We start from the raw sequence: 9469 nt of genomic DNA on the forward strand, positions 1-9469 counted from the left end.
TTCAAAAAAAAAACATTTTTCAAAAAGGTTTAATAACACGCTCCAAATCCGAGACTCCTGACAACACGCTGCTAAGCAGAAGCGCAGAAAGAGCTGCCAAGGNTATATATATATATATACCACATTTCTATGATATCCACATTTCTATGATATCCTTTGTACAGTTTATAATATTGACGGAGGAAACAAGGGGAGCCATATGGACGCCCCAGATATTTAAATGACTAATGAATAAACACATATTTGAGGGATGACTACAAATCTTAACTGTCATATGCCACACTGCATATGATTACACCATGAAATAATCCATGGCAACACGGAGGGAGGGGGGGGAAATGCGCTTAGAGGGTTCACGTCCACAATTCATCTATTTTTTATACTTAATTACCGAAAAATGAGAGCGACAGAAAATGTGATTTGAGTCTTTTTTCAGCAGTCATCTGACAAAATTTGTTGTGTATGTAATTATTAATGATACACACCATGCGCTGAATGTCAACACTTATTCCAGTAACTTTCCTTCATGTTGACATTAACAAAATGGCTTGAGAGGAACACTTGAGGAAGACAATTCCTCAAATCTGTCAGGATTACATATTTATGAGGTCCCCTGCTCGGCATCCAAGGAGGTCGCTATGGTGATACAAACTGATGTATATTCTAACAATGAACTTTGTGTGTCAAACAATGCCTCAGAGCATTCTCCAAATGGTTAGTACTGATCCTACCATGGCGCTCTGCACTGCTTTCAGATCAGCAAATACACAATTAAAAAGGCAGTCATGCTGAGGCCACTCTAATCAATGTACTGTTACAAAGAAATGTAATGAAAGGATGATGGACTGATGCCTTCAGGAGCCCGCTACATTGTTAGAGTAGACCATAACACTATTGTGGCAAAGCAATATTTTATTTGCACATCTCTAGCCCTGCCCAAGCAAGTCTCAAAACAAAAACGGTTAAAGAAAAAGAAGAAATGAATTTACAATATTTATTGTAAACAACCCATATTTGTGGCCGATACCATTTTATGTCTGCTTTAGTCCAAAGTAACGATAATTATGCATTATATGAATGTAAATGTGTCACCCAGGGAGGCTGTTTCCTTACTTTGAGGTAAGATTACAATTGAGGTCATCTCTGCCTGCTTCCATCATCCAAATCAGCCATTTGTGTTACAGAGCGTATTGCATAATTTGAGCTAGAAGCTTTCATATAGCCATCTCAATAGGGCACTGCAACTAGGCGTAGACGTGATGCATTGCTCGTTTAAAAACTGCCACTTTGACCTTTTTACACAAAACAGGAAGCCATTCATAAGGTTCTTCCTTCCTATATGAATGGGTCTCCAGTATGTTGTGGCGTCTGGCCTTGCGTTTGGCCTCACAGAGGCATGTCCACACAGTTGAGCTCAGTATGCTTGAGGAAGTAGGCCTTGGCCTCGTCCATCAATCTGCCTGTCTTCCTTTGCCAAGCTGCAGGGAACTACCCATTATGGAGTCATTTTATTAATAGGGCCCCTTTCCTCTCCGCCACACTCTTGTAGAGTGCCTCCTCATTCTGTCAGAATGGAGTATGCCTGCGAGCCACCTCCACGAAGCTGCTGCACCAGGGCCGTCCCCCGTTCTCCCATGTGAAAGCTCGGGCTGGGAAATATTGTGGTTTCAAGCTAAAATTGTATTTGGAGAGGTGAGCAATCCCTAAGCCCTAGAGCAAACAGTTTAACATTGAGGACTTATTTAAAATGATGCCCTTCCTCCGGGTAAGCCAATCAGATTTCTCTTTTAGTACACAAACATGAAACACATTTTACATCATCCGCCTCTGCTTCCTTCCTCCTTGCTAATGTAAATATAGCTGCAAGCCGCAGACTGGAGGCCAGAAACAGGTCGGAGTAGACTATTACATGTTTGGAGAGACAGTGTGAAAACACGATGACGAGGGTGTGATGGATGTCTGGGAACAGGTATGTTGAAATGGTTACATGAGTTGAACTTAACAAAATGGACTACATTGGAATAACCAACGCAAGGTTATACACACTACCTTGTTTTAAACACACTGCTTTTTTCAACATACATACTAGAATAGGTACATCACTCCCATACATTCTACTGAAATACTAAAATTAAGACATTTTAAGCATTTTAAGATAGTCCTGTTTTTCTGTTTTATTGGGCAATGTAAAAGTAAATTAATGTGAAACCCATGCCATCTCAGCAAAACGTGGAACATTTTAGTCATGGTAAACATGTTTGAAATCAATCAGATTATGAATGAAATGGAAAGTCTCTCCACGACTTATTAAAATACAGTCAGCTCTGAAATACTGGTTAAAAAATATGTTTCTTCAGAGTCAAAGAATGACCATCTTGAAATTAACCTAGTTTAATAAAAGAGCATGCCATTCTCTGTGATAGCAAAAGTGCCTTTGCTCTTTTTCCAAGAGTGAATCTAAGAGATAGCCTTGAATTAGCGAGGTCAATTTCAGCTCTCTTTGTTGAGGGACGATAATTCTCCTTAGTCCTCACCTTTGCGACTGCCAGAGCTTTAACTAAATCACCAAGCTTGTAATACTTTTGAATAACCATCTATAAAATAAAATTTAATAACACTCTTTTTGTGTTCATGAATGGGTGAAAGCGCTCAATGATAGTATGCTCTAATGTTCACAGGTCCAATGAACACAAATCTCTCTCAGGAGACAAGATGTGTATAATGTACTTTGATATCAACAGGTGAACAAGATGGATAAAAGGAGCTGCTGGCTTGAGTTGAATAGCATTCATTTCACTCACAATGGCCCCAGTCCCTAATACCTGCAGTGTTTTACTTAGATTAGGCTTAAGCTTTTTTTCTTAAAGGCCATTTTAATAATTTGACATTTCTCCCCAGAATGGGAGAGAATAGGCACCGATAAAAACTTTTTTGTCTCTCTTCCTTTTCATGCAAAACACTTTCATCTGTCATTTGGTGATAGCCCGTCTCTCTTTGTCAGCATAAATACGGGAGCCCCTATTTGAATATGGTTACACATCCCTCTATTTATTAAAGCTTGGATTAACATGACAGGAAGTTTTGTCTGGGGGCTCTTTAAGATGGCTCAGAGAGGCAATCTGGTGACAGTAATAGGATCCAGCTAATATACTTGACGGATGCTCCTTTCCCAGTGTTATAAAGCAGAACAATGGCACTGGGGTTCGGGGAGTGAATACATTGGGTCTTGTTATGGAGTGCATGTGCGTGTGTGTGTGTATTGGTGTGTGCATGTGTGTGCGTGCGTGCGTGCGTGCGAGTGTGTGTGTGTGTGTGTGCACGCTAATGAGCCAGAATACCATCACTTAGCAAATATAAGGGCTGAAGAAATAAAAATACTAAAGGTCACGGAGCAATTCCATCAGGACAACTGTGCAACAATTAACCGAATAGACAAAGGCTCTGACATTAGTGAGAGCTATAATATATTTTATTCCAATGTTTGAGACTTTTAAGAGGCTTGTTAAAGGTTGGCTTTAAAAATATAAACAGAATTGTTTTCATTACTTCTCGTCTTGCACCAGTGAAGTGCTTTTCAAGTACGTTTTTTAAGGCTGGTACCACCAATAATGGGCATTTGTTACCTCCGACAGGAAGGGAATGTTTGAGCCGTGCTTTGTGAGTCTGTCATGTACCTCCATCAGCTTTAGAAACAATGGCGGAAACGGTTTACATTATGGGAGAGTAACAAGATGTAATGTCTCTTTCTTTAACAATGCTAGACAGAGTATGAGTGCTAAAATCATGTGGTCTCAGAGTCATCTGATTACTAAATGGAAAAATAACGCTAGCGACTAAAACGCTCTGAGCTAAAAAACTACAATAAATCTCTGTAGCGTCCATGTTTTTAACACTTTTCGTCTTATCATATACAGCCTCTGAACACTATTTAGTTAGAATAACTTTGTAAATGAGACCATCCATGGAGGACCTGAATGCAACATTGGCCTTGACGGAGGTATGTGGTTCACTAAGTGCAATTACATTATTTTTTTTACAAAGCACCATTTTCTTTTTTTATTGACAGTAAACTTTGTTCAATGACTGTGTTTGCTATCTGGAGTGACTATGTTTGACTATTTTGGACCCATATTAATAATATAAATATAGAAATATGTTAACTGATTTCTTGTTTTCTATGTATTGAGGACTTTTAGCATTGCTATGTTTACTGTTTTGTCTTGGTTTGTGAGGATAAGGATTTGACCTACAACAAATCTATAAAAAGTATGTCAACTTTGACTTGAGTATTTCAGTACAATTATAAGGTGCTAAACGTGCTTCTCTGCTTATTGAGTTGTTGCCGATTTGGTATTGTCATTTATGTCTTTATGATATTTATTTGGCAGGCTAACAACTGACTTCAATTTCACTCATGTTTTGTTTTTTTTGCTGAGGTTTTTCTCTGTTTAGATTTATTGCTGTCAATATCAGTATGACTAGAAGAGCTTGCTTATAGACATCTCCATATGTCAGATAATTGCTATGGATGGACAATGTGTATGTGTGTGTGTGTTTGTGATGGGTTAGCAGATCAAACACACATCTGTTTGTGAGATAGAGTAGAATCTGTGCTTTTCCCCCAAACCTCTCAATACTAATTAACGATCCACTGATAGTGGCCAAATGCCAACTGTCATTAGCACCCGACACAACACAAGTACACAGATGTAGAGCACACACACTCAAACACAGATGTGGTCACCCACATTGGACCACCAAAAGCCATCTGTGGATAAGATACATAAAAGCAATGTTTTCTTAAATAAAGGTACAAAAAAAACAACCTAGGTGAAGTTAGATTACAAAAAAAACATCAATCATATATATTTGCTTATGGGATCACTACTGTATTAGTTTATTGTGAGGTACGCCTGTTAAACAGACGGCTGGCCCTTACGCCGTATGCTTAAAGACATGAGTGACAACCTCAATTCTCAAGTAGCTGTGGACCTTTGACTTCTCCACTGATAGTGCCATTTGCGTGCTCTCAAGCAGCGTGCTCGGTAAAAGCATCCGACAGCTATCTTTGATTTTATTTAGCAGGGATTTCAGCTAGGCCTAAATCTAAAAGGATATGCCACCCACTCTCTGTCTCTTGCGCCGTTCCTATCCGCCTAAATCTGTCACTCTCTTTCTTGTTGAAAGGGTCAGATAGAGAGAGCAAAGTGGTGAGAGGTATGACACTGAGCAGATGAGGGTCTCCCCGTATGAAGGCCCCCAGCATGACACCCATCACAGCTGGATCGCCAGGAAATGATTGATATTTCAGTCCTGCTAATGGTAATCAAACTAAGCCATCATTAAGGTCCATTAAAACGTCAAAACAAAACATCCAAGGATTATATAGAGCACGCTCTAGGGTCTCAAACTGAGCCATCATTAATGTCAATTCAAACGTCTAAACTAAATATTCAAGCATTTTATGGAAAACATACTTGGGTTGGGAACTGGATGAGGTTCCAAATAAGAACCGAAGCCAACATGCCAAAAAAGAACGTTCCTCTTTGGTTTCTAGTTACCTTCAATTTGGCGTTCTCTGTGGACGGATAAAGCTGCACAAAGCGACACATTCTTTTTTCTTATTCTTCACACGATTGGGCAACTGGCTGATTGTATTTAATCCTTATAGTATGTTGGACCTTATCTATAGACATGTTTCAGGATTCAGTGTTTCTTTAAAACAGGAGAGAAAGGGGCAATTTTAACATCTTAAATTGCACGAAACAGCCGCTACACTTAAATGTTTGAAACGTATTAAAAGGTAAACCTTATTAAGCGAAATGTGAATATCCAATGTGTAAGGGTTTTCAAACATTTGTTCTGGAAATCAAACCCCGTTTAAATTTAAATCGAGAAGCTCTAGGAACTGTCATGTTCCATGCTAGGGTAATGTAATCCTAACATGTACCATAAGTGTCTATGATGTGACATTTCCCTGCCAGTTGTTTAATACAGTAGGTATCTGTGCCTAAAAATGACAAACAGCTAAGGGGGAATGCATGGACTTTCTTCCTTGAAAACAAGTGTGGAGCCTGGTCTCGTCTCTCCATGTGCCGTCTGCCTGCTGCCATCTCATGACAGCATCTCTCCATCTCTCACAGCCCTCTGATCTCCGTGTCAACAGGCGACACCAGCAGCTCGCACTAACTCAGCATGCATCAGCCCATCTGCAAGGCAAACCCGCTACAAATGCATTTAGCATAGACTTTGGGTAAGATTAATGGCACGGTTAGCGAATACTGTGAGTGCTGATGTCTTTATACCTGACAAGTTAGCACTTGAATGGTGCCATCCCCAGCAATAAAGACAGCGAGTGAACCCTTTGGCAGACTTTCTCCATGAGGCTGGGAATTTACGAGCAGCAGGTAGGAGATCAAAGCCGCTGTTGACAGACTCTGCAAACACCAAGATTTATTCAAGTCATCAAGAATTGTCGCAATGTTTCCTCAGCAGCCTCCTATCTTGGTGTGTACCTATACTGATGGGGGTTTATTAGTTGTCAGTGGGCCAGGTGGGAGGCTGCGCGGTTGTCCAGGTCTGGTCCAAACTCATACAGAGGTTGTGATGACAGAATCCGAAGCACTCTGTGGTTACTCAGTGGTATTCAAATGCCAATCCCCCTGCCCAGCGCCGCCGCCTCTTTCTTTTCTTTCTCTCTCTCTCTCTCTCTCTCTCTCTCTCTCTCTCTCTCTCTCTCTCTCTCTCTCCCCAGTGTTTGTCAGGGTTGGTGATTAGCTGTCACCCTCTGCAGAAGCAGATAACACCCCATAGCGCCTGTTTCCCCTCTGGGAGCATGCACACACGTAAAACAGGGAAACACACAAACAAATACGCAAGTGTTTGAACACGCATGCAAACTAAAGACATTTATAAAATCTGTCTAATGCAAAATGGTTAATTTCAAAGCCTTTGATGCATGCATTTACAAAGACTCATATAAGCTCAGCAATACATTTGATAAATATCACATTCATCAATTCTAATTCTTATCAATTGTCTTAAATGTGTTCATGGTGAAAATATAAAATATAGTCTCTTATGCACATACTCTCAACTATCACTGTTTTGGTTGGAGAAACTAGCATTAGCTTTTTTTTAGGTAATATAACTCTGCATTTTGCCATGGTACCTTTCTGCAGTCAACATACTTCTTTCTTTTAAGGAACCACCTGTTGCTCCACTGTTTTATTAAAATAGTCTGTAAAGCAAAGGCCCAGTTCATAATTTCCACATCTAAATGTCTGAGAAACTGAAAATAGAAATACCACAGTCCTGTTTTCTAACAGACTTCAATTTTCTGTAAATGTACACCGAATCCAATCGAGAAACACTTTGGATATCCCACCCTGGTGGTTACTCAGTTTATAGTTTTACTTGTCTAAGTGAGTAATTATGTGTGCAAAATTCCAAAATGTCACAGTGTCAGGGAGCAAAGCCTCAAAGATAAAATGCACCTCAGTCTATACCCACTTCATTATTGTGTGCTCTTTTCAGTGCACTCTGATCTACTTGTGTCAGTATGTACTTTGACTAAAAGCTAAAAGCCAAGTGGCTCATTAGCAGCTCTGATTGATTTTCCCAATTCCAGCTAGCTGTACGTCTATTTTCACAAAATAATTTCTGGACATACAGTTGCAAGAAAAAGTATGTGAACCCTTTGGAACCTCCTGGATTTCTGCATAAATTGGTCATAAAATGTGTTCTGATCTTCATCTAAGTCACAACAATAGACAACCACAGTCTGCTTAAGCTAAAACCACACAAACAATTATATGTTTTTATGTTTTTATTGAACACACCATGTAAACATTCACAGTGCAGGGTGGAAAAAGTATGTGAAGCCTTGAATTTAATAACTGGTTGACCCTCCTTTGGCAGCAATAACCTCAACCAAACGTTTCCTATAGTTGCATATCAGACCTGCACAACGGTCAGGAGGAATTTTGGACCATTCCTCTTTACAAAACTGTTTCAGTTCAGCAATATTCTTGGGATGTCTGGTGTGAATCGCTCTCTTGAGGTCATGCCACAGCATCTCAATTGGGTTGAGGTCAGGACTCTGACTGGGCCACTCCAGAAGGCGTATTTTCTTCTGTTGAAGCCATTCTGTTGTTGATTTACTTCTGTGCTTTGGGTCGTTGTCCTGTTGCATCACCCATCTTCTGTTGAGCTTCAATTGGTGGACAGACGACCCAAAGCACAGAAGTAAATCAACAACAGAATGGCTTCAACAGAAGANCAGTTGCAAGAAAAAGTATGTGAACCCTTTGGAATTACCTGGATTTCTGCATAAGTTGGTCATAAAATGTGTTCTGATCTGCACGTTTGAAGTTTGCAAAAGAGCACCTGGATTTTCCACAGCACTACTGGCAACATATTCTGTGGACAGATGAACCAAAGTTGAGTGTTTGGAAGGAACACACAACGCTATGGTGTGGAGAGAAAAAGGCACAGCACACCAACATCAAAACCTCATCCCAACTGTGAAGTATGGTGGAGGGAGCATCATGGTTTGGGGCTGCTTTGCTGCCTCAGGGCCTGGACAGATTGCCATCATTGACGGAAAAATGGACTCTCAAGTTTATCAAGACATTTTGCTGGAGAACTTAAGGCCATCTGTCCACCAATTGAAGCTCAACAGAAGATGGGTGATGCAACAGGACAACGACCCAAAGCACAGAAGTAAATCAACAACAGAATGGCTTCAACAGAAGAAAATACGCCTTCTGGAGTGGCCCAGTCAGAGTCCTGACCTCAACCCAATTGAGATGCTGTGGCATGACCTCAAGAGAGCGATTCACACCAGACATCCCAAGAATATTGCTGAACTGAAACAGTTTTGTAAAGAGGAATGGTACCAAAATTCCTCTGACCGTTGTGCAGGTCTGATATGCAACTATAGGAAACGTTTGGTTGAGGTTATTGCTGCCAAAGGAGGGTCAACCAGTTATTAAATCCAAGGGTTCACATACTTTTTCCACCCTGCACTGTGAATGTTTACATGGTGTGTTCAATAAAAACATAAAAACATATAATTGTTTGTGTGGTTTTAGCTTAAGCAGACTGTGGTTGTCTATTGTTGTGACTTAGATGAAGATCAGAACACATTTTATGACCAATTTATGCAGAAATCCAGGTAGTTCCAAAGGGTGCAAATACTTTTTCTTGCAACTGTATATATGTGTGTATACTGTTATTTCACACGCGCTAAATGGAGGAATTATTTCTTATTTGAGTTACATTTTTGAAAGATAAACCACTGAAGTAATCAATATGTTTTTTCCACATTTTTTTTCACAGTGATGAAGACGAGTATCAAATGGCTTCTGGATCACAGCCATCACCATCTGCCTCATCCGAGCTACGACATGCATCAGATCAGCATACAGTTGCCCCAGAGCCATCAACATCTGCCTCATCCGAGCTA

Source organism: Notothenia coriiceps, unplaced genomic scaffold (genome assembly GCF_000735185.1).
Source record: "Notothenia coriiceps isolate Sejong01 unplaced genomic scaffold, NC01 NC01_scaffold00004101, whole genome shotgun sequence".
In the NCBI taxonomy this organism is placed as follows: Eukaryota; Metazoa; Chordata; class Actinopteri; order Perciformes; family Nototheniidae; genus Notothenia; species Notothenia coriiceps.